A 26,208-nucleotide genomic window follows, 5' to 3' on the forward strand; every position below is an offset into this window, starting at 1 on the left:
AAACCACACGCGTAATTTATTCCAGTGAAAGAATCCATAGAAATGGAGCACGGAGATCAGAACATGAGCTGACCTACATAGGGAGGAGCTGCTTATTAAGAGTGAGAACAACATGATAAAGCTGAAGCGCTCTCGTCCACTCTGGAAAAGCCACCCGTCCACTCAGGACGCAGGAAAAGCCGATCAGTGGCTTCAATTAATCGCTGCTTTGAGGCAAATCATCACATAGAAATCACAAGATATGAGAGACAGAAAAAGAAAACAGATTGAAAGTGGCTTAAATGAAGCCGCTTGTGTCTATGCATCTAATATCTACGTCTGAAAACTTGATTTAACCCATAATAATCTATGGTGACATCAGAAAAAGAACAGAACTGGATTCTGTGGTCCACTTGGTTTGTGCTAAAATACACATCATTTTATTTTCAAGGAGAAATGGGTCAGTATTCCTAAAAAGACCGTTAAATTAAACAAAGACAGTTATAAAGGTTGGAGAAAAATCTTTCAATTCTGAAAGATTTTATTCGTTGCAGTCGACAAAATCAGAACTAACGTACATAATGTAAGTGCGTTGAGAAATCTCTGTGCGCCGGGGATGAGACCAAAGCTCGTCATCTGGCTCTCTGACCTGTGGTTGGGTCAACCACATTAAATCCTTCCAGTAACCAGTATGGTGGAATCAACACTCCCCTGTGGGATCTGCAGGTGTCCACGAATTGGCTGTCAGGAAAACCGGACGCCATATTTGAGCGTCGTCCAGGTGTGTCGTCGTGTCCTGTTGGTCAACCATAAAGTTACTGCAGCAGAATTCCTTCATTCCTGGAGAGTCTGGATTCCAGACACAAAAAGGAAAAGAAAAACTAACAACAGAAAATGGTCAAACTCAGAAGGAGGTCGTTGGGGGGGCTGTTCGATTTTTGGAGGCTCCAAAGAAACTCAAGAGTTTCTAGACATTCTGGTCCTAAGACCAGAATGCTCGGTGTCAGATCGAGTATTGAGTAAAAATACTCTCCTAAACACATTCAAGACTGATGAAAAGTTCCCTTCAATGAGTCTGGATCAGAATCCTATCAAGAACTGGGGAAGAAGTCTGGAGATCACATTTTGATGGAAGGATTTGAAGCAATAAAAAAAAAAGAGAAACAAAGACGATCAAAATAACAATACATAGAAAGATCCAACATATTTGGGATACTAATTCATGCGTTGATTAGAAAATAAATGCTGTCCTCTGGACATAATTGCATCATTAAGCCGGACCGAATCGTACCATTTTTGGGCCCCTGTTGGTTGTAGGTCCACAGAAAAATGTAACAGATCTGTTAGGGCAGAGCTACTGTTGAAACACCAAGAAAGAGTCGTCTTTCCTCTTCGCCGCCCACCATCTTCAAACAACCTGAAATGCTTAGTACCCACAAAGAACCAAAAGCCAACCTTCGAACCGGTTCTCTGAATGACTGTCAGATAGAAACCGTGTTAATGTTGAGCTGATTCAACACTGAATGTTTTTACAGTGAAAGAGCAGCTCATTCAGCATCCAGACAGTCAGTAAACGGACGATTTGTTGCTCTTTTCTCGTCTTCCATGCCACTCAAAGCTCTTTCATCCGTCCACTCTTTGGATTGATCGGGGCCAACGTGGGGGTTAAGTGTCTCCGCCGCCACACGTCCACATGTAAGCCCTGATGGCTTTCAGTTGAACCGCCAATTGACTGCCTGACAGACGGGGGCAGGAGCTTCATGTCCGGTGGAGGATCACACGCCGCGTCAATGAAACTCCACTCAGGAATCAATGTCGGGTGGTCAGCGCCGGCGTGTTTCGGTTGAATGCTTTCCGTCTACCTCTTGATGAGAATCTCCTGACATCAGCTACATCTGACATGTATTTGACGTGTCCAGTTCTTAGAAATGTTCACTGACGGGTCGACTAAAGAACTGAAGACGAGGTCTAGAGTGAAACTGTTGGAAGCAGAACGTCCCTTAAGAACGACAGTGTTCCATCACGGACAACAGACACCAAACGATAACCTTTTAATCTCCAGATCAGTATTCCAGACACAAATCCAAGTGGAAGATGGACTCTTTGGTCACGTGGAACGTGGGGACATCTGGTAAGATTTCCGTTTCTCTGGAGGTGTGTAACCCTTTAACACCTGAGATGTCACCAGTTACACCTACAAAAAACTCATCAACTGTTTACACAATCAACGTCAATTCCACGGATTTGGATTCTGCAACACTTTATGTTAGTAAACTTAAGCATCAAGCTACATTCACATGCACGTTTCAGGCTTCCTCATTCAAATTTCTCACATTGACGCACGTTCTTAAGTAAGTTTTCAGGCTCTACGTACAAAATGTGCAACCATTGGTCGAACATTGACAATTAAACGAACTCATATGTTGACCAATCAGGGACTTACATTTGGTAGCGATGTTTGGAAGGCGTCTCTTTTAAGTGAGAAATACCTTTTAAAATTTCTACAAAAAGTGCAATATAAATAAAGATTTGATTTGATTTGATTTGATTTGACCATGGGGGAGAAATTAATAATCGCGGTTTGTGTTTGGCCAGAATTATGGTTCGTGATATTTGTACCACATCCACATTTCCCACCAAGCCTCTTCCAATGGACACGAGACTCAAGAAGAAGCCCCTCCCTGACTGTCCAGTGTGAACAGCAAAGGTTTTTATGTGTTTAGCAAGTTCCTGAACGCTACTCACCCGGCGTAAACTTAGCTTCTTCAGCTGATTCAATGTAATTTACGTTATGTAACGCCACTTTTCTCCACTTCTGAAAAATAATTCTAGATGCATAAACGGTTTAAAAGTTATGGTAATTCAAAGAACGTCAACATAGACACAAAACTCACAGAGTTGGTACAACAGCAACTTGCGGCGCAAATTCAAAACTACACCACAGAAGGTGTCGCATCCTCTCCACTGTACGGCCATTGGAGTCGAGCGAGAAGCGGATCGTCCATCACGAAACAGATGAAGAGAAGTAAAAGCAGATGTTCCAGATGTCTGGAAGATTTAGCGATTGAACAATTGCAAACGTTTTTCGGTGCGCTGCAGCTAACAATCACGATTTCGGGAAACTGAACTGTATGTCTAGTGGGTTGAATAAATGAGGGAGCGGCTCCTCTCTTTCTCCTGTGTTAGAAGAACGTACCTGCAGTCTTCCTGCGTGTAGATAAAATGTTTTTAAGAACGTTTGTCATGCTAATGCGTTTCATTCTGGTTTCTATCTTCTGGAGCTGCTTCTCTCCACTCGGGGTTGCAGGTGGAGCGGATTGATAAACGGATCTTCACCGTTGGAGGATTTGATTTCAGGTGAGTTCAGATTACATATGCTGTCAACCCCCCCCCCCAAATAAAAAACCTCCAGGTGTTTGTCAAAAGGAAGCTAGAAGGCCTGATAACATTTCAATCAGACATAATCCAATATGCCCGTTTGCAGCTGAAGCGCGACAGAAGCGGAGCGCCTCAAAAGGATCTTTGTAGTGATGGATACAATTCCTAAAGCTGTGTCCCGTCAACCACAGCAGCCGCTTTCAGTGGTTGTGTTGGCGTTTCTAAGCTTCTCCGTTGACACATGTGTGCTGTGTGTGTCGATGACAGAGTATCCATAATGGGAACCTACCACTGAGGGTCACACGGGCTGACGGGGTCCGTCCCATCCGTCTTTGAGCAGAAGTAGGGTACCCCCCAACAGGTTGTCGTCCATCACAGGCCCGGAGGCGGGAAGGAGGAGCAGCAGGAGAACATGAGACCTAGACTGAGTCTGACGGCGTCTGGAACAGAAGACAAACCTTCACCGGTGGGGGGCATCGTTAACGGAACCGGGAGACTCTCACGGTGAGTAAAGTTTGCTTTTTATTGGGTCGCACCCGAAATGTCAAGTCAAGACTCTAAAAACAGAAACTGGTTCAATACCTCAAACGGAAATTAGCCTAAAGTAAAAAAAAATAAATACCAGAAAAAACTGGATCGGCGCCTTAAAACAAAGACCTGCTTATCTGAATGCAAGTTTTCTTCTTTACAAATTTCTGTCTCATATTTTTACGCATAACCATTTATAAATACACTAAGGATGTCAAATGATTGCGTTAAACGGGATGAACGAATTAGCAACCTTTTCTTTTCTTTTTTGAGTCTATAACTATCTAATGATGTCTGATGAGGTGTCTGTTGCGTTGGACAGCTCCTTCTGCAAAGTCATTTCTGATAAAATAAAGATTACAGTTCACATCATGTTGTGGCTCTTGAGTCGCAGTTCGGATCAAAAAGGGACCAAAAAGGTTACAATCCAAACACACACTCATAAATAATACATCAAACATTTGACAATCCATGGCACACGTGTGCGCCAAACCGTGATTCATCGCAGCCCTACTGATGATGGACACCTGGACAGCCATCGTCCCGCCTATATCTTGGTCGCTTATGAAATAGTTAGTTAGTAGTTTAATCTTGTTACATATATAAGTTTAAATAGTCATGCTCAAAGCTATTGGAGACTATTGGCTATAAGACAATTGGAGTGTCAGGCGTTGTCATGGTAACGGCTACAACCCCCTGCACTGACCGCGCTCCACAGCAGCGGAGGGAAAGTGGTATAAATGCTAGACGTGAAGATAAGTTAAAGCCTTTTTCCTGCTTGTTTCTGTCCACACACCACAGGAAAACAAAGTCTAAAAAGTCCTCCTCATGTCTCATCTTCTCCTCCTTTTTTGTGTTCTCTCATTTTTCTTCTGGTTCATCCCAGCCTTCATAATGATCAAATTCAACAAACAGGTTCAAGGAAACTAGAAGATCAACGGCTTATTATATTTATAGTTTTTCATTGTTTGATATTGGAAAAAAATCCTCCTTCGTACCAATAAAATTGGTGTAACAGCAAATGTTTTAAACATTTTTTTTCATAAATCTTCTTTATTAAAGTGTAGTTAACAGCCAGAAAGTCACAACTTTCAATGAAAATACCTCCAAATGAGGCTTTTTACCACAATTATTAGCTTAAATTCATTAGATTACTTAACTGACAGCACCAAACAAACATCAGGTCGTTTCATTTCCATGATTTTTCTGTGTGTTTCTGTTTTTTGGACATTTTAAAGAAGAATGCCATCACTAATAAATGATTTCAAAGAGAACTATCATCCAAATGGTTTTATCTGGGTGTTGTAGAGCCACCAGGTTGGATGTGCTTTGCACCAGAACCTGACTTTCATCCAGTTTTTACAAACCAAACAGAACTTTTCTCCCATGACTGCACGTACGTCTATCAGCAGTGGAATGAAAGTAAACCAGAAATAATTGAAGTATTTCTCTAACCTCTCAGGAGGTAAAGGTTTCCGAGACGAGTCTTAGAAAATCCGTCTTCGCCGGGTCCCTTCAGAAGAGCAGAACGGCGGCGTGGGGGCGTGCGCCTTGAAAGCCAGGGATGGAAATGTGAAAGAATTTTTAATGGAGCGAGGCTCCTATAGTCAGAGTCACATGAATATGTATCAGCGTGTCACAATACATGGAAGGAAAGGGGAAGTTTCTCCTCCGTAGACCTTTAAATCAATTCCAGGCTGACCTTTTAGATGCCAGCCGTGTTTGGGGTCGCTCACTGATGATGATGATGATGATGATGATGATGCCTCACATGGATCTAGCATCCTGTAACCCTTGTTCTATCCTAGGCACTTTAACATTGGGAGTGGGGTCATCTAGACCCACTAGACAGTGCTCTGAACCTTTTTTCTTCAATGATTTGTGATCTTCACTGGTGTCCATGGATTACATGAAATCTTTCCACCTTTATCCACCTTTGTCATGGTAGGGAGAACATTTAAATGGTCATCTGGACCCCACAAGATAGCACAAGGGTTAAGGATGTGTCACACTAGGTAGATTTGGATTTCACATTCCTGAATCTTTGTGGAAAAAGTGAGAAATGTAGTGGTCTTTACGTGAAATTCTCACAGATGTATCACGAATGAACCATGTTAAAACCACGGAAGAAGTATGAATAAACCACGCAAAGAACGCGTAAATCTACGTAAAAGCCGAATCTGGCCCAAAATTCACGAGTCAATTACGTAATTTTAATGTGATATGTGCACCGTATACGTGATATCAAAGTCCTACATCGGTGGTTGATGTGTGAAAAGTCTGTTAGACAAACGTGGAACAGTCTTCGAAAAACACAAATTTGACTATGCATCTCACAAAAATTCAGCACTATTACATAATAATTGCATATAAACTACGTAAAATAAACTGCACAAAAATGTTAAACATCTGAGCACATCGACGAACGCGAGATACACTCAAGAATGACTAAATATTGACATTTCATACAGGGAACATGCATCAAATGTTTGTAGCAGCTGAAAGACACGCACGACTTTTAAGGAAGGCTGTTGGTAAATCTTGCAGAGATTCACTGAAATCATTCTGGAGGGAAAGTATGCAATGGCATCCTTTTCATGCCTTCAGATAGAAAACAAATACATGAAAATATGTTTTCAACCAACATTTTTGCACCATCCATCATTCCCAGACGGCTTGTTGTAGTTCTCGTCCGGTAAGGCCTTGTGCCACAGTCTCAGGAAGCACAAGGGCCAACATTTGATTCATGTTTGATTGAAAAAATGCTATAAATAATGAACTAAGAGAGTTCAAAAAGAATTGGCTCAATAGTGAACTAAATAAAAGGAAAAGTTACAGTGAAGAAAAACGTATCAAACCCATTGCTGTTGTTTAAAAACAACAGCAATGGGTTTGATATGTTTTTTTTTCCACTTTAGTCTCTAAAGGTTTTTAAAACATGAAAGTGAGCCGAACCCAAAGAGACGAGCAGGAATCTCCTGAAGCAGATCAATGTTTGAAAAAGCAGGACGAAGCGCAGAGGAGGGGAGAAATCAGGAACGATCCGTCCGTCCTTGTTGACAAAAATGGTTTTTGGTTTTTGTCAGAGCATCGCCAGTCGATACGACGTTCTTTTACTCTAAAGTCTTAACCGGTACGGATGCTGGGACCTACCTGTCGCTCTCAGGTGAACTCCATCCGCCAAAATGTGCTTCAGATGAGGAAACGGTGGTTGTTGTTGTGTTGGTGGAAGCATCTGTCGATCTGAACGAGCGGTTCCACGTCAGATCAGAGTCTCGTTCAGAAACACAATAGCTGTTCGGCTTTGATGTGGGGGGAAAAAAACAACCTTTCATCAATAAATAAAGAGGCTCTTCCTGCAAAACCGTATGAAAAATTGATCCGTTTCATCTTTGCTTCCAAATAAACTCATTATCAAGGTGTTGACAATGAAAAAAATGGAAATCCATCATTTCATTCATGTACGCTCATACAAAGATGTATGTTGTTATTATAAGTGTCGATTACTCACACTTTTAGTTTTTGAGTCTTTTTCTCCAAATGGATAAAATAAAACATGTTGATTTTAACACAAATTTCAGGAACAATCTTGAACTAAAACACGAGTCAATATGTGACTCAAACCCTCTATAACCCTTTGTATCATATTTGATAAACACACATCTCATTAGTGTTTTTTACATTTGATCTGATTTGAAATGGTTTATTTTAAGCAATCAAAGCAAGAATAATGTACAAAACAATACAATCAGTACAATACGCTCATACAAAGATGTTTTCTGCTGGATTAGACCTGATGGTTCTTCTGTTCTCAGCTGAGTGTCCGTCCATGATGTCGTGACTTTGACTTTCAGCTTGTCTAAAGCTTCACGTCCTCAGTGGTCTGTAGATCTCCAGGAGGGGGGAAGTGATGCTGTGGTACAGCGGATGCCCAGCAGCAGTAGTCCTCAGAAAGTGTGTGGGTGTGTAGAGGTGTGTGTGTGGATGGGAGGGGGGCAGTGGGAGGTACTCCAGGAGGCACTTTCCAACGGAGTTCAAGCGAAATCAATAAATCAGAGATTCAGCAAAGTTTGAGGACTTTCACCCCTGGAAGCTCCAGTGTTGATGTTCTTTGGACTAGCGTTGACTCTGCAACTGTTTTTGCAACTGACACCAACGCAACACACAACAGAATAGCTGCACCTGGTTGTGCGTGTGAACTTCTGCGTGAAACAAAGTTTGCTCCAATTGGTTCCAATGAAACATGACTTTGGCCAATCAGAACCGCTCGTTCCGTTGATAGCTGGATTACTACATTACTGACAAAAATCAATGTTACTGGACGTTGTTACTTTAGGCAACATTTTTCCAAAGAGCGTTAGCTAAAGGCTACAAATTGCAATTTAGAAAAACAATCCAAGAGCAGCTCAACAAAGTGTACAAAAACTCGCAAATATGTTATACAACTATAAGAATATACAGCACGCCCTCAGGGTCTGCTAATGTTCCAGCTTATATCCGGATGTATTAGGCTGCGCGCCTCACGCTGCTGCACAGCTGCCGACATGCTTCCAGCACGCCGCCACCGATGCTCTGAGCTGATGGCGGCTGACAGCAGCCGGTGGAAGAGGCCGCCTGCGCTATCCGAGGATGGACGCGCTGCGTCACTGTCAGCGGGCGTGACAGCTGAGACGTGCGTGTAAACTCTGAGGCGCCGTTTCCTGCGACGCACGGCGTCACTGCAGCACCGCTGTCCCTGCTCTCTGATCTGATTATGATGGAGGAATCACCGCCACACTCGCCGCCGCCGCCGCACTCACCACTGTCCACAAGACCAACAACAACACACACAGTGGCACACACACTGACACACACCACTAAACAAAAACACACACCAGTAATACCAGTACACACACTGTGATACAAACAATACACACCAACACGCGCACACATGCGTTAATCCACTTCCAACCACTCACACAACGACACACACTTATACATAATCAACACACACACATTGCTCGGCTTCGGTCGGGACTCCGTTTCACCAATGAAGCAGCTTTTTTCCAAACACAGTCAATCAGTGAGGCTGGAACATTCTCTCAGAGGCGATTTGAGTTTGATCTGCAGGAGAATCATGTTTAAAACATTAAAGCAGTTCAGCAGCAAACAGTGAAACTCTAAAGCTCTTATTGTGAAGGGATTTCAGAACTAACCTGCTAAAGCATCAGCATGCAGCTGAATCTGCCTCCTCTGGAAACACATTCCTTCTGTGGTTTTAGCACAGATGCTGGTTCTATTCCTGATGACAAACGTCTTCCTCTTTGCTTCATCTCAAGATCTTTTCTTTACGCTAACGTTTCAAACTAAACCATCCGCTTCTTTAGTCTGAGGATCCCATCAAATCTGTCCGTATGTCTGGATGAAGTCCTGATGTCTCCCAGAGGACTTTTCAGCAGAATCCGAACAGATGCAGCTTATTAAGAGGATCCCACAACGTCGGCGGTCCGGCTCATTAGTTGGTTTCCTCAAACCCGTTTCTTCTGGAGCTCTGCTCAAAATGAACAACCTGTCAAAGACCCGAACCAGATGTCTAAAAAGCTGAAGGAACTTGTAAATGTGTGTGAATGACCCGGTGACGGTTGCTGGTCAAACAAGATTAACATTTACTGAACACACTAAAAATAAACTTTTAAACCCTTAAACATTTAAAACTGAACACTATGAAGATAAAAATGAATAAAAACAGACAGGAACATTAATTCAGAATAAATTTAGTTAAACCTTAAATAACTTATGATATTTTGCTCTCCATAAAAAAAACATTCTGTCAAAATTATACAAATATGAAGATGCTGCAGAACAAAAGATACAAAGCCTGGAAATATTCATAATAAGAAATAAATCAAATTATTCCCTTTTTGATTGCTCTTTTGTCCATTTTTTAGAGCTGGACTCCTGCATCATTTTTAACAATAAGTTCATTACTTGGTGTGTGACGTCCTGTGTGTCTTTGTGAAACATATCAGAGGGATTGGATTTTATTAAAAACCTGTCATTGTAAATATCACTTTTAGGTTTTATCAAACATTACAAACTAAATCATAGAACTCATCAGTGGGATTATTCCAAAAATGTTTGTCTTTTTCCTAGTTTTGTGCAACACCAACAGTAAAAATCCTCTACAAACCTCAATCCATTCATAAAAAATTATCTATAGTTTATTTATGAGTGCAGCTGCTTTCCTGCATTACCTGCTGTCTTTATGTCAAATAGGTTACTTAACACCAACTATCACAGGCAGACGTCAAAAATACATTTATATGGAAAATAAAGAATAAAAAAATGTCTCCAAAAGTTCATACAGAATGACATTATTAGCGTGAGCTGAGTCATGTAAAGGCAGCCATGATCCAGGTATTGCGAAATCGCGTCTGCGCTCCGTGCTCAGGTTTCAGTTCACAGATAATAGTAAACCAATAGTGCCGCAGATTTTCTTTTTGTCGTAACACTGAGCCGCCGCCCCCTTTAAACTAGCGCCCCGGGCAATCGCCCGTGTGGCCCGGGCCTAAAACCGCTGCTGTCACTGAGTATGAATGAGGAATAAATTAATAATAGACACATTACAAACGCTTTGAGTGCTGGAAAAGCCCAGATAAATCAAATCCTTTTATTTTTTTATTTTTTGCCGTCCTCCTCTGGTTCTATCTTCCACCGACTTTGTTTTGTGACTCCTGGCGTCCTCCTCTGCAGCACCTAGCAGATAATCGTGTGTTTCTCCAGGCTGTAGTCCGGTCCTCCACCATGACTTTCCTCTTCCAGCTGTTTAATCAAAGCAGTTCAACAATAAATACTTGAATCCATTTTCTCCACTTCTCTATGTCTCTCAAATGTCCTCAAGATTTTTGAAAGTTTAGGACTTGGTCTGAATAGGAAAAACTTGGTCTGTCGTTAAACCGTTTCAACCAAAGGCGTGTGCAAATGGAAGTGCAAGAAAGTTTGAAAAAGATTCTCTTATCTCCTCGTTCCTCTTCTCTTCTGCTGGCGAACTTTACGGGTCCAAAGAGAGCAGACGGTGGAATTCAGCTCCTTCTTTCTATCAGCTGCTAAGCAGCAGGCAGACGTATGGTCACTCCAGGTTAACCACCGATGTTTCCAGAAAGGCCAAATGCAGCGGTGGCGTCCTAAATATCTTCATCTATGCAAACCAAAATGCTTTGTTTCTTTAAAGATCGATGACGGCTCACAAAAAAGAGGAAATTACGCTGTAACCCTTGTGCTATCCTAGGCACTTGAACGTTGGGAGTTGGGTCATCTAGACCCACTAGACAGTGCTCTGAACCTTTTTTCTTCTATGATTTGCGATCTTCACTGGTGTCCATGGATTACATGAAATCTTTCCACCTTTATCCACCTTTGTCCTGGTAGGAAGAACATGTCATTGGAAGGGTGGGGTCATCTAAGATAGAACAAGGGTTAAATTCCAAATATGAGTCATAAACAGAGGAATTCAGCAAGACAAAAGAAATAAAAAAGTTTCAACTGATGCACAACAAATAGAAATACAACTGTGAAGTACAATGAACAACATTTGAACATAAATGATGGTTTTCAAAACTAGAAAACGAAACAAAGCAGCAACAAATCGTTTTGAAGTGACACATTTTTCACTTGTCTGCCTCTTTCCCATCATGCTTTGCCGTTTGTGCGTCAAGTAGTTTTAGGAGACGTATTGAATGTATTTTTTGTCTCATGAAATCCTTCAAAATAAACATAAAATAACTGATGGGTTGTACTGTCACATGGTGTATTCACCAATCGCACCTGCCGCTGTGATTGAAAGGGGTGTGGCCAAGAGAGCCGCTGATCCACACCTCGTACCAACTCCAGTTAGTCCAAAATGCTGCCGCCAGACTCCTAACCAAAACCAGAATGAGAGACCACATCACTCCAGTTTTAGCGTCTTTGTACTGGCTCCCAGTTCGTTTTAGAATAGATCTCAAGATTTTAATGATTGCTTTTAAAGCACTCTGTGGTCTGGCCCCTAAATATATAGCCGATCTCCTCATTCCTTATGTACCTGGTCACAATCTTAGATCTTCGGCAAAAAGCCTTTTAACAATCCCACAATCCAGATTGAAGACCAGGGGAGACGGGGCCTTTGCTGTAAGAGCCCCAACACTCTGAAACAGTCTCCCTGAAGAGGTCAGGCTCACTGAGACCCTACCAGTATTTTAATCTCTTTTAAAAACCTACCTCTATAGGTGTGTTTTTAATGATTTTACTGGTTCTTAAATCTAAACATATGATTTTACTGATCACTTTTTCGTGTGTGTGCTGGGTTTTATTTCTACACACTGTAAACTGTTTTTAATCCTGATTTTGTCTTGTATTAATTGTTCAGCACTTTGTAATCTGGATTTTAAACAGTGCTATTTAAATAAAGTTTTATTATATTATTTACATGTATATTTGTCGGTCTGATGTGGGGGTGGAGGTTCACCGGATTCTTCCTGCTTTGGTTGGACGTCTCTGCGTGTTCACGTTGGCTCAACGTTGGATTTGTTGTTTCTTTCCAGACTTGAGTTGTGTTAATCTTCATTTTTGCGTTTCCTTTTGCAGAAACACTTCTGTTGAACACATTTGCGTCCTCGCACGTCGACTCTCAGCCAAGCCGGTTATCTGTCATTCTGAAGGCCGTCATTCTGTGAGCAGCAGAGAAGTGTGAATCTCCAATAACTCTGTTGTGGGATGTTGTGTGTCAAAGGTTGTGTCAAACATCTGAGCGCTTTGGAATTGAAAGTATTTGTGGTTTTTAAAGCGGCATTTGTTCACTGAATCAAACCCTCACAGTAACGACAAACTCAAGGTCGTCCGTGAAGGTTTGCCGCCTTTCAGCGCTTTCTCAGGAGGTTGTGGACGGGTCGTGACCCCGGAGTCCATCAGGGTCGGAGCGACCAGGAAAGATTTTTTCATTAGTTTGATTGTTGGCACAGATAAACATTTGCAGTGAATATTGAGAGCAGGAATTGATTCAACATTGTGGAGGTCGTCATGGAGATTTAATGAAAAGCAGGAGTGAATCCAAACCATCGGGAGCTTTTAGTGAACCATGAATGGAGGAATCCACTTTGACAATTTAAAAGCAGAACAAATCGTTTTGTGAGAGTCAAGTTTTAGAGCCGTTTAGGATCAGAAGTCAGACATAAATAGAAAATCTAAATTCAGCAAAAATCCTTTAAATTGACTAAATCCAAACGAACAAAGTGGTCAATTTTGATTAAAAAAAAAGTTAAGTCTTGTAATTGTCAGGGAAAGTTGTAAAAAAAAAGTTGTACACTTGTTAAAAAAAGTCATACAGTTTGACCAAAAAAAAATCATAATTTAACGAGAATAAGTCGTACAGTTGTAAGAATAAAGTCGTAACGTTGTTAAAAAAGTCAAAATTTTACAAGAAAAAAGTCATACAAGTGTTAGAGAAAAAATGCAAAATTTTACGAAAAAATGTATTAATTTTATGACTTCCTTTTACTAAAATTTTAATTTTTAACTCTAATTGTACAACTTTATTCTCATACAGTTTTTCCTTTTCTTCTCACGTTCTGTATGCTTTTATTTTACGATGTTAATCTTTTTATTCTTATTATTGTACCATTATATTTTGTAAAACTTTTTATTTTATCATGCTTGTACGACTATTTGCAAACAATATAATGATTTTGTTCTTGTAAAGTTATCATTTTCTCTTTTTTTTTGTTAAATTTTAACTTTTTTCACGCGAACGTACGACTTTATTTTTCTCATAGTTGTTGAAATTTTTGCTTAGAATTTAAAACTTTATTCTCGAACAATTTAGACTTTTTCTCTGTAGTTGTACAACTTTTTACTTAGAATTGTGCGTTTTCTTTTGTTTGTTTTTTATAACATTTTGACTTTTTTCATAGAAATTCAAACCTTTCTTCTCGTGTTTTTGTTTTTCTCTAAAACTGGACCTTTGAGCCGTGGACACCATGACAAAAAAAGTGGATTTTCTTCTTCCTCCATGAGATTTGATAAAAAACGACTCTTTCCTGTGAGGTTTTGAACTTCTCGCCTCACGCTCATCAGGGTTCGGTTGGACGGCGTTCCCTACTGCGGGTTGGAGGGGTCCGGTCAGGACTCCCCTGACGTGGTTGGACGGTCTGGACCGGGAATCTTCCCAGCCTTCTCGCATCCTCACAGGGAATGCCGACATGAGGCGGGTTGCTGGGGGAGCCGTTGTGTTTCTTGGAAAGCGAGTTCCCGCTCGGCTGGCTGCGTCTCCTCCTCCTCCGTCTCTGTATCTGGGTCATGGTTGAGTCCGGCCCGTCAGGAGCTTTCTCTGCATGGCGGGAAAAACCCAACAAGATGTGCGCACGCACACAAACACAAAGAAGCCCCACAACGGGGCGGTTATTTTTTCCAAGCAGCGGTTTCTGCCACGCATAAATTAGCTGCTAAGCTGCTGCGGCGGCGCTGGCGGCGGCGCAGGCTCGCCCCGGAACAGAAATAGGAAGGTGTGATCGCTGCACAACTCTGGCTGTCATGTTTATTTGTGTAACGCGTGTCATCCGTCGCACAATAGTTCCTGATCAAAGCAGGATGACACAAAGACATCCTTGTCACTTCAGAAATTGATTTAATGCAAGACGCCCGCTCGGCGCTTTTTCAGATAATTAGGACTGTCTGTCTTCTTTGGGGAGGGGGGGGGGGGCGACTCCCAAAAGCCTCCAGCACGCCGGAGAACAAAAAGCAGCATGTTGGGGGGAGCGCAGAGACCCCGAACAACTGGGTCTGTTATCTTAATCGCCACCCACAGGATTCTGGGAGCTCCTTATAAAGACCCCCACCCCCACCCCCTACACACAACTATCATGACTAGAAAATAAAGCCTCTATTTTTTGCTGTTTTTGTAGTTTTTGACATGCGAGTCAACGGGAGTTGCTCCCCTGTGGGAGTCTTCTGTAAGTCTGAGGCAAGAAATAAGGGCGGGGCCTATTGATTGACATGTCAGCAGTAGTAGTTTGTTTCTTGGAAGGTGGGGTTTAGTGACATCACATGAGTGGCCCCTCCCAATTGCAAAACCCCATTGACTTCTACAGACAAACAAACATCTGTTATTCCATCATTCTACTGGTCAGAAGAACCATTCTGGATCCGATACTTTTTTATTTGAATATTTTCTTGATAATCCGTTTTTTTTTTCATGATACTTTTACTGTGGTTTGTGTTATTAACTAACCAATGAGATTCCTCGATTGAAAGTAGGTGGAGCCTGCTACGCCTTCAGCCACTTTTGAGGGGTGGGGGTGTGGCCTTCCATCAACCTCACCCCTGATTGGCTAGAGAGGTTGCCATAGAAACGTTGGCCCTTTGTTGATATGCGAGTACAGTTATTTATTTATCCAGCAGGGGGCGCTCTGCATAGTCCTACTGAAAAAACGTTTTAAAATCTTTTGTCTTTAATTTTGTACATTTGAATATTTTCTACACTTTTTACCACATTTATGGGAAAAAAATAGCAATAATATTTAATTTAATAATATTTAATTTTTAAGAGTATTTCAATGATTGGACGACCTGAGTTCAGCTAAAGATTGGAAGAAGCACTTCCTGTTTTCTACTAGAACAGCACATGTGAAGTCAGAACCACAGACAACGAAGAGAGAAATTCAGAAGTTGTTCTGTGTTTAGCTCACTGGATGGTTCATTAGCAGCCAAAGTGGTTTGTTTGTGTGTCCTTTTGTGCATTATTTTGTGTAAAGGTGTGCAGTCATGTGTCATAGCTAATCCTGACTTTTGTTTGCTGGTTCTACACGTCGATGCGGCGTAAAGTCTGAAGAATGGAAGACCGCATTAAACGGCAGTGCAAGGAACTGTCATGCCTCTCGTCTGTGTAGAACTGAACAAACCGGCACCAATCCCTGCCTGCTGGGTCCAACATGGCGCCGTCCGTGTTGCTAAATAATGGCGACTAAATGGACTTCCTTCTGTTGGAGCCAGAGGTCAACTGTTTTCTATGAAGGACGGTGCTCTTGCTCGCTACAGGTTCAGGTAAAACCAACCAACAGGTCACATGACACCAAGTTGTAAAACCTTCATCTTAAATTTCATAGTTAAAATAAATATTTTATGTTGTCATGAATCACCATTGAACTCATTTACAAGTTCTTTGCGGTGTTTTTTTCTGTGGTTTGACCAGTTTTTCCTCCGTGCAATATGTGTAAATGTACGCAGCGGCTATGGGACATGGTCATAACCCTTGTGCTATCCTAGGCACTTTAACATTGGGAGTTGGGTCATCTAGACCCACTAGACAGTGCTCTGAACCTTTTTTCTTCAATGATTTGTGATCTTCACTGGTGTCCATGGATTACATGAAATCTTTCCACCTTTATCCACCTTTGTCATGGTAGGGAGAACACGTCAAAGTAAGGGGGGGGTCATCTAAGACAGCACAAGGGTAAAACTGTGTGTTTGTGTGAAAACATTATCAAAACCGAACCAGTTCAGGTTCTGCTTGGTGTGACGGTCATCAATAGTTCAGTCGGTCGTCCTCCGGGTTCTGCTCACCGTTTCAGGTCGTCTACTGGTTCCTGTTTTAGGGAGAACATAAATAAATCAGAATTTTGTGAATCAATATTGTCCCAAAAGTATGGAATCTTTTTTTCCTGACAGTAGAAACGAGCTCTTAAACTGAAAATCGCTCTCCTTCAGAAAAGCATCTGCGCCCTAAAAAGAGATATAAATATTCCATCGTATTTTGGGTGGGGTGGGGGGGGTAAAATCTGTGCTGTTGTACGTCTCTGTGAACATATTAAAAATCCAGGTATGAGTTTTCTGATCAATATTTCATGCTGCTTCCCGGAGATAACAGCTGATGCACGTCTGGGGGGGGGGGGGTTCAAAATAAATGTACCTCTATTCTGGGAGAGCAATTTCTCTCCACAGATTGTTTTTTCTCCATGAGTGCTGGTAAAGGAGATGGGGGGGGGGTCAAACTGAATCTGGGACAGCAGGTAGAGGCAGAACATCTGCATTTACCAGTTGGTGACGAACAACCACTCGGAGATGAGTGGCGTGGAGCTGGAGGAGAAGCTCTGGCGGCGTGATGAAGAGACGCACCGCCGGTTTGTGGGGAAAATCTCCTGGGAGATGAGTTTGGCACCGACGGCGGAGAGCATGCACCGACGGTTTTCGGGGGGGGATTATTCCTCTGAGGTGGGGAATTAACCCCCTCAGTTTGATGAGTTCCCACCCAACAGCGCACTCTCATCTGCGTAGAGCGTCTGGGGGAGACGTTTGTAACACATCACAGTGTCGAATTTAGTGAAAAGGCGTTTAAAAAACTGCATCTATATATATATTTATATAAATTAAATATGGCCTGTTAAAAACTGTAGTTTTTCATAAACTACAACATGGAACATGTGTTCTTGTGGATCCTTGAGGTTTTTCTTAGCAATGTTTTTCTTCAAAAATGGTAACATTTTATACTTCAGGGTAGGAGATCTGTAGAGTCTTCGGTTTGTGCTGCAGGTTGGAAATGTTGTACCAAACACTCACCTCAGTGACCCCAAAAAATCACATGATTTTGATTGACAAGACCATTTCAGTGACCACTTCGGACACATCTTTTGGAACTCTATGCATTATGCTTCCAGTAGACATCATGGAGGCCTACTGCACAGCACTGTTGAAATATCTAGTAGTCATCTATCCCTCCAGGTCCCATCATGCCTTGCACTTTGTTAATAAGCTGTGCTAAACGACGATGGTGACTAAAAACTAGATAACTTCTGCACATGTTAGCTATGTTAGCCGAGTTAGCTTTGTTAGCGGCATTAGCGTGTTCACAATAACACCCCACCTTGTTTGAAACACGTAAAACAGACTGACACAACTAAAAGAAATGTTACTAAAACTACGCTAACTCTTAGCCTTGTTAGCAATACGTAACAAGGAAAAAAAAACACAGTTCCTCACTGCAACACCTTAGCCGTGTTAGCATATTTACAACAACATACAACATTGTTGTTTGCAGAAAAACAGACTGACTAAAAGAAACGTTTACTGTGACTATGCTAACTCCTAACCTTGTTTGTCATGAATGAGGTCTCAAACCTCACAAGTCTCAAGTCCTTCATCAAGTCATTTGAGAACAATAGTGTTTGGCCTTTTCTCAGCTGCAGTGAAGGCATCATTATTTGAAGTTAAAGTTAAAGTGCCGTGGATAGCACAAGGGTCAATGGTCGATGTGTTCATAAAATAAGACCTCTACATTTGACCAATTGAAACAAAAATATAACCTTGATAGCAAACATTTTTTTTTATATTTGCAGATTCGGGACCTTACTAGGGCAATTTCACCCTCCTTTCCCAGTCAACCAGAGGGAAATGTTATGGATAAGATTTTACTCAAAGATCCATTGAAAAAGGGACCCATTTCTAAAATATGTCATAACCTTTTAAATATTGAATGCACCGCTACATTGGATCATCTGAAAGAAGCCTGGAGTTTGGACTTGACAATGACGATTATGGAAGAACAGTGGATAAAAGCTCAGCAACAAGTTCACTCCTCATCAGTCTGCAGCAGACGTGGTTTATTCCAGTTCGAAATCCTTCACAGTCTCCACCTTTCCAGGAAAAAATGATCAAGAATGTTTCCAGGAGTGGACCCCTCATGTGAACGTTGTGGACATGTTCCTGTCTCTCTGTCCCACACATTTTGGGACTGCAACAAATGTTGTCTCTGATTTTCAAGGATTAGCTTCCATTGGACCCTATAGTGGGATTATTTGGAGTGCCAATTGCTGGAATATGTTTTTTTTTAAAGTGTCTTAAATTATGTTACCCTGTTTGGCTAGACGTCTTATAATACCTTAATTAGAAAAGCAAATTTCCCCCAACATTTGGTAAGAAACATGATGCAATATTTAAATTTAGAAAAGATTTTCATGGAGACACAAAGAAAACTTTTTTTGTGAAAAGTTGGCAACCATTTATTGATTTTTTTCAACGGTACATAAACAAGTCAACCTCTACTTAAATATGTATTTGTAAAATCTGCAGGGTATTTTTGGTTTTGTTTTGTTGTTTTTTGAATTTTTGTGTTGTTTGTATTATTTGCTAAGAAAATAGAATACATAAATAAAACTACTGACAAATATGTTAAAATAATATTAAAAAACAAAAATTTTATAGTAAAAGTGTTAACACAAACGTGTAGATTTTAAACCCAAATCTGAGCAAAAACCTTCAAAAAGTTGATGAGATCCTTTGAAGATAAACTTTGTGTTTTTATGCCGTGTTGGTCAAAAGCGGCGGAGGAGGAGGCGGAGACAGTCCAGCCCTGACAAACCAAAGCTACAGTTTGTCAGGGCTGTGCCACAGTCTTGGTCCAGTTCTTTGTAATTTCAGATGATCAGTGATATCAGTGATATGTGTGGGCGGCCGTGGTGGGTAGGGCGGTCGACCTCTGATCAGAAGGGTGCAGGTTTGATTCCCGCCTTGCCTGCCCATGTGTAGAAGTGTCCTTGGGCAAGAAGCCCACATTGCCCCTGGTGGAAGGTTCGCACTAGTGATCAGCAGAGCCGCCATCAGTGTGTGAATGTGACTGTAAAGCGCTTTAGGTCTTGAAGGAAGGTAGAAAAGTGCTATATAGGTATACGCCATATGCCATATTCTGAAAACAGTTGATCTTCCATCTAAACCATTAGACCATTGTGTTCCCAAACTGAACCACTTCAGGTGTGAAAGTGGTTCCAGCCAAACATGATACTAATCCCTCACGTGAAGCTGATTATTTGTACATTTTATTTTCTTCATGAACAGCGACTGTTCCTGAACGTCCCTAATGACGGATTCTTGCTGGGAAAAGGCAGAACATTCGTCTCTAACAAAGGCATTTCTCTCTGCTACTTTTGGGGCAGGCGTGTAACCTACTTAACGAAGTGTCTCCATGAGGTGGTGGCGGCGGCAGATAGTTCTGCAACATGAGGAGTGATTCCCCACCGGTGAGACGCACAGACAGATTCACGCCCTCTGGGAGCTGAGAATAATTCATGTTTGAGCTGGGTTCCTTGTGGTCGTTTTTCCTCTTTAGGCCCGGGTAGACGGAGCCGATGCAGAACGGCCAAAGCTTCAGAGTTCAAACCCCCACGTTTGACACAAATGTCTACCACCTGCACACAAAAGTTGGTATTTACTCAATTCTGTGTTTGATTATCAAATTATATCCCATCAAACAGTTTCTTTTATACTGTTTTTCTTTTACCAGATTTTTCAGAGTATAAAGGCCAGTTCACACCAGGACGAATTTCGCGCACGATATTCGCCAACGTTTAACGCATCGTGACTAAACAAAGGGCACCAATGTGAGTGTGCACACCGACGCGAAAAAACGCCACGCGTCAAAGCGTCACTTTTTAAAAAACGCCTCGGGTTCGTTTTTTTGGTTTGACGCGCCGCGTCAAAAACTATACGACCAATAAGAATGGCGCTTTTGCACACGTGTCTGGAGCTTCTGAAGTTACAGTAAAACCCAACATGGGGGCTCAAACACAAAACTGTCTTGCTGAGCACACATACGTCACGGCGAAGAAGGTAGACGCCAAGTAGCGTCTACCGTCTACACTGCCGCAAAGAAATAAGACGAAGAAGATGCACTCACTGACGGACATTCTTTTTTTCTTTTTTTTTTACTTGTCCTGTCCAACAGCTGGGCAGACAGACGAGAGCTGAGGGCTTCTTGTGTTGGACATATTTTACTTTAACAAGAGGGGTTATTAAACTTCAGACAAACCAAAGGTATGTCTGAATAAATCCCTTTTGGAATTGAGGCCAAACTTTATTAATTTCAATCCATCCATCCATCCATCCATCCATCTTCCTCCGCTTATCCGGGACCGGGTCGCGGGGGCAGCAGACTGAGCAGAGATGCCCAGACTTCCCTCACCCCAGCCACTTCCTCCAGCTCCTCTGGGGGGACCCCGAGACGTTCCCAGGCCAGCCGAGAGACGTAGTCTCTCCAGCGTGTCCTGGGTCTTCCCCGGGGCCTCCGCCCAGTGGGACATGCCCGGAACACCTCTCCAGGGAGGCGTCCAGGAGGCATCCGAACTAGATGCCCGAGCCACCTCAACTGGCTCCTTTCGATGTGGAGGAGAAGCGGTTCTACTCCGAGCTCTCCGCGGGTGACCGAGCTTCTCACCCTATCTCTAAGGGAGCGCCCAGCCACCCTGCGGAGGAAGCTCATTTCAGCCGCTTGTATTCGGGACCTCGTTCTTTCGGTCATGACCCATAGCTCATGACCATAGGTGAGTACTGGAACGTAGATCGACCGGTAAATTGAGAGCTTTGCTTTTCGGCTCAGCTCTCTCTTCACCACGACGGACCGATAGAGCGACCGCATAACTACGGACGCTGCTCCGATCCGCCTGTCAATCTCACGCTCCGATCTTCCCTCACTCGTGAACAAGACCCCAAGATATTTAAACTCCTCCACCTGGGGCAAGGACACTCCACCGACCGAGAGATGGCAAACTACCTTTCTCCGGTCAAGGACCATGGCCTCAGATTTAGCGGTGCTGACCCTCATCCCAGCCGCTTCACACTCGGCCGCAAACCGCCCCAATGCACGCTGGAGGTCCCGGTTCGATGAAGCCAACAGGACAACATCATCTGCAAAAAGCAGAGAGGAAATCCTGTGGTCCCCAAACCAGATCCCTTCCGGCCCCTGGCTGCGCCTAGAAATTCTGTCCATAAAAACTATGAACAGAACCGGTGATAGAGGGCAGCCCTGCCGGAGTCCAACGTGGACCGGGAACAGGTCTGACTTACTGCCGGCTATGCGGACCAAGCTCCTACTCCGGTCATACAGAGACCGGACAGCCCTCAGTAAGGCTCCCCGGACCCCATACTCCCAGAGCACCCCCCACAGGATGCCACGGGGGACGCGGTCGAACGCCTTCTCCAAATCCACAAAACACATATGGACTGGATGAGCGAACTCCCACAAACCCTCCAGCACCCTAGATAGGGTGTAGAGCTGGTCCACTGTTCCACGACCAGGACGGAAACCGCACTGTTGTTCCTGGATCCGAGGTTCGACTATCGGACGGACTCTCCTCTCTAGTACCCTGGCATAGACTTTCCCAGGGAGGCTGAGGAGTGTAATTCCCCTATGGTTGGAACACACCCTCCGGTCCCCCTTCTTAAAGAGGGGAACCACCACCCCTGTCTGCCAGTCCAGTGGTACGGTTCCCGACCGCCACGCGATGCTGCAGAGACGTGTCAGCCAAGACACTCCCACAGCATCCAGAGACTTGAGGTGCTCAGGGCGGACTTCATCCACCCCCGGGGCCTTGCCACCGAGGAGCTCGTTGACTACCTCAGTGACTTCAGCCCGGGTAATGGACAGCCCCACCCCAAAATCCTCATTCTCCACTTCTTCAAAAGAAGGCGTGTCAGTGGGATTGAGGAGATCCTCGAAGTACTCCTTCCACCGCCCGACAATGTCCCCAGTCGAAGTCAACAGCTCCCCACCTGCACTGAAAACGGTGCCTGTGGAGAACTGCTTTCCCCTCCTGAGTCGTCGGATGGTTTGCCAGAATCTCTTTGAGGCCAACCGATAGTCCTTCTCCATGGCCTCACCGAACTCCTCCCAGGACCGAGTTTTCGCCTCCGCAACAGTCCGGGCCGCAGCTCGCTTAGACTGCCGGTACCTGTCAGCTGCCTCTGGAGTCCCGCAGGCCAGCCAGGCCTGGTAGGACTCCTTCTTCAGCTTGACGGCATCCCTTACTTCCGGTGTCCACCACCGGGTTCTGGGGTTACCGCCGCGACAGGCACCAGAGACCTTGCGACCACAGCTCCGAGCAGCAGCAGAGACAATGGAGGTGGAAAACATGGTCCACTCGGACTCAATGTCCCCAACCTCCCCCGGTACCTGTTTGAAGTTCTCCCGGATGTGGGAGTTAAAGACTTCCCTGACGGAGGGCTCAGCCAGACGTTCCCAGCAGACCCTCACAGTACGTTTGGGTCTTCCAAGTCTTTCCGGCCTCCTTCCCCGCCAGCGAATCCAACTCACCACCAGGTAGTGATCGGTGGACAGCTCTGCCCCTCTCTTCACCCGAGTGTCCAAGACACAGGGCCGAAGGTCACCTGAAACAACTACAAAGTCGATCATTGACCTCCTGCCTAGGGCGTCCTGATGCCAGGTGTACTGATGGACACCCTTGTGCTCGAACATGGTGTTCGTTATGGACAAACTATGACGAGCACAGAAGTCCAATAACAAAACACCACTCGGGTTCAGATCAGGGGGGGCGTTCCTACCAATCACACCCCTCCAGGTGCCACTGTCATTGCCCACGTGGGCATTGAAGTCCCCCAGGAAGACAATGGAGTCCCCCGTTGGGGCACTTTCCAGTACCCCTTCGAGAGACACCAAGAAGGCCTGGTACTCCGAACTGCTGTTCGGCCCGTAAGCCGAAACCACAGTTAGAGACCTGTCCCCCACCCGGAGGCGGAGGGACATGACCCTCTCGTCCACCGGGGTGAACTCCAACACTTGGCGGCTGAGCTGGGGGCTCACGAGTAAGCCCACGCCAGCCCGCCGCCTCTCACCTTGGGCAACTCCAGAGTGGTAGAGAGTCCAACCCCTCTCTAAGGACTGAGTTTCAGAGCCCAGGCTATGTGTGGAGGTGAGCCCGACTATATCTAGACGGTATCTCTCAACCTCTCGCACCAGCTCAGGCTCCTTCCCTCCCAGAGAGGTGACATTCCATGTCCCAAAAGCCAGGTTCCATGATCGGGGTTTGGGCCGCCGAGGCACCCGCCCTCGACCGCCACCCAAACCACATTGCACCGGCCCCTTTTGAGGTCTCCTACGGGTGGTGGGCCCATGGGAGAGTGGTCCCACGTCGCTCCTTCGGGCTGTGCCCGACCGGGGCCCGTGGGAAGAGCCCCGGCCACCAGGCGCTCGCCTGCGAGCCCCGACCCTGGGCCTGGCTCCAGAGTGGGGCCCCGGTGACGCCAATCCGGGCGACGTAATCGGGTCCTCGTTGTTTCTTTTCATCAGGGGTTTCTGAACCGCTCTTTGTCTGGCTCGTCACCCAGGACCTGTCTGCCATGGGAGACCCTACCAGGGGCTTAAGCCCCAGACAGCTTAGCTCCTGGGATCACCCGAGCTCTCAAACTCCCCCACCACGTTAAGGTGGCGGTTCACGGGGAAGTTAATTTCAATCATGTTTAAAAATCTTTGGTGTTGGACCGGACGGAAAAGGAAAGAAGGGAAGAAGAGGGAGAGATGTTAGAGGGGGGGGGGGGGGTTACGAGGGTGATAATGGGAGGGGAAGGGGGATAAGACCATGAAGCAGCATAAAGCAACAAGTTTACTGGTTGTTTATCATTACGGTAAGGTTCAAATGTAGTACAAAAAGGGCGGGGCCTGTCCACACACACACTCAAATGTTATCAACACACCTGTTAGCTGCAAAAATGTCCACATGTCGACATGTACACAAAACAGATAGTGTTCACACACGCATACTTATGCCTTAAAACCAACTACTGTGAAATATTTCAGTCATTCAATCATGCAAACTGTTAGTGCAAAGGTGAGCCAACACCTGTGCTCAGGTGAGTGTTTATGTTCTTCTAAAATGGATGTTGGAACGTGAAAAGAAGGAGGGAGAGTGCCCAGCCATCCCCACCCCCGCCGCAGCAGCAGCGGCAGCCGGAATCCCCCCAACGCCACACGGGAACCGGCAGGGAACAACCGCCCTCCGGGCGACCAAGACCGCCGCCAGGATCAGGGCCAGTAGGACCGCCGCGAGGCCCCCAGAGCCAGAGAGCAGGGAAGCACGGAGGGAAAGAGAGCGCCGCCCCAGCCCAACCAGGAGAGCAGCCCCCCCCGCCGCGCCGGGAGAGCCCAACGCAGGGCCCCACCGGAAAAGGACGCCCACAGCCCCAGACGAGCACCCCACCACCACCCAGGAGTTCCGGGCATCCCCCCGCCCCAACCCCAGGTACGAGCCAGGACCCCCCAAGGGAGACCCGCTCCGCACTCCAGGCAGCCACCCACCCGGCCCACGGTTGGTCCAGGGAGAAGCAAGGCAGGGGCCCGCCGCCCCCACCCAGGAGGGGGGAACCCCGGAAAAAAAAAAGGGGGCCCACAAGGGGTGTTGTAAATATGGCCCGACCAGGCTCGGCCACAGTTGGAGATTTGGCAGGGCCCAGCGCTCAGGGGCAAGGACCAGGACCCACCCCCCAGGGACACGAACACCCCCGGCTCAGGTGTAATGTGAACCCCCCACCGAGCGGAGAGAGCACCGCCGTGCCCAGTGAACCGGCACCCAGGGGACACGGCCGCCGTTGCCAAGGGGCCCGCCCCCCCCACCAGGGAAGGGGTAGGGGACAGATGGTCCTAGGTCCCACCTTCCTTGCAAAATGTGTGTGCGTGTATGTGTGTTTGAGAGGGTGTGTGTGTGCATGTGTGTGTGTTTATGTTGGAATGTATACAACAAAGGGCACCAATGTGAGTGTGCACACCCACGCGAAAAAACGCCACGTGTCAAAGCGTCACTTTTTAAAAAACGCCTCGGGTTCGTTTTTTGGTTTGACGCGCTGCGTCAAAAACTATACGACCAATGAGAATGGCGCTTTTGCACACGTGTCTGGAGCTTCTGAAGTTACAGTAAAACACAACTTGGGGCGCTCAAACACAAAACTGTTTTGCTGAGCACACATACGTCACGGCGAAGAAGATAGACGCCAAGAAGCGTCTACACTGCGAAATAAGACGAAGAACATGCACTCACTGACGGACATTCTAAAATATCCCCGAAAACGCTCATGATACATTTTCAGCTCTTGTACCAGTCGATAAAACTCCCCATGTTCTTCTCTTCTCGTAACTATGGGATGTACCCAAAATCGACGTCTTTTCCGGCGTCTTTCATCATTCAACAGAACAATAATTTCTTCATTGCTAGAACTGGAGCTAGAGCTACTGGTGCTTGAAATATTCATGTTTTCTTTGTTTGATTCTGACAATCGCGTAAATACTTGCTCTCTTCTTCTGAGTGAAAATCGACTTTAAGAAGTGTAAATTTGCGCAGCGCCACCTTGTGTACAGGAGTATTTCTGTTTTACATTAAGCGCCATCTAATGTCAGGGAATGAAATTGCATGTTCACTCGGCTCATCGTCAGCGAAAATCACCTGGGTGTGAACACAAAAAACGTGGCGAAAAACGCTGGCGAATAACGGCTGGCGAATATTCGTCCCGGTGTGTACGGGCCTTAAGTCGCATCTTTTGCGTAGT

The 26,208-nt window shown here is 44.9% G+C and overlaps 1 long non-coding RNA gene across 1 annotated transcript; it reads right to left on the minus strand.

Annotated features, from left to right (window-relative positions):
- Nucleotides 1-392: 392 nt before the first annotated feature.
- LOC144988795 (uncharacterized) lies at nt 393-7,385 on the minus strand. The gene is made up of 3 exons (XR_013652825.1): nt 7,039-7,385; nt 5,341-5,435; nt 393-3,797 (listed from the first exon to the last, which is right to left on the minus strand). It is a non-coding gene; the product is annotated as an uncharacterized LOC144988795 (long non-coding RNA).
- Nucleotides 7,386-26,208: the final 18,823 nt, after the last annotated feature.

Source organism: Oryzias latipes, chromosome 2 (genome assembly GCF_053564925.1).
Source record: "Oryzias latipes strain Hd-rR chromosome 2, Olatipes_Hd-rR_3.1".
NCBI lineage: Eukaryota > Metazoa > Chordata > Actinopteri > Beloniformes > Adrianichthyidae > Oryzias > Oryzias latipes.